The sequence below is a fragment of the Myotis davidii genome, unplaced genomic scaffold, assembly GCF_000327345.1.
Source record: "Myotis davidii unplaced genomic scaffold, ASM32734v1 scaffold638, whole genome shotgun sequence".
Classification (NCBI taxonomy): domain Eukaryota; kingdom Metazoa; phylum Chordata; class Mammalia; order Chiroptera; family Vespertilionidae; genus Myotis; species Myotis davidii.
In genome coordinates, this window is record NW_006289391.1 from 677446 (window position 1) to 677896 (window position 451).

A 451-nucleotide genomic window follows, 5' to 3' on the forward strand; every position below is an offset into this window, starting at 1 on the left:
AGTCTGCCGGGAGGGGACCTAGATCGGGGAGCGGGAGGGGGCGAACGCCCGAACGTCTGCTGGGAGCCTGCACGGGGGAGGGGGGTCTGCGAGGCCGAGTCTAGGAGGGCAGCCGGGACCTCTACCCTACGGGGTCCTCCCCCTTATATCTGCGGGGCCGGTCGGGGCTACGCGGTGTCTCCCAGTTTTGTCATGTGATAGATTCTGAAACTGATATTTTTCTATTTAACTGGGCGAAGAGATCAATGGAATCAGGCTCATCTCAATTGATATTTGACAGTTTTCAAGTAAAATTGAACCCCGTACGCAGAGTTGGAAGCACTCAGAGTGAGGACTGAGTGCTGCTCCTACTTTCAATCGTGGCTCAGGAGATCACAGGTGCTTTTGTGGAGTAGGGCCAAGATAATCCCCACAGTACTCAGGCTGGGTCTAAATCAGAAAGGTGAGCTTA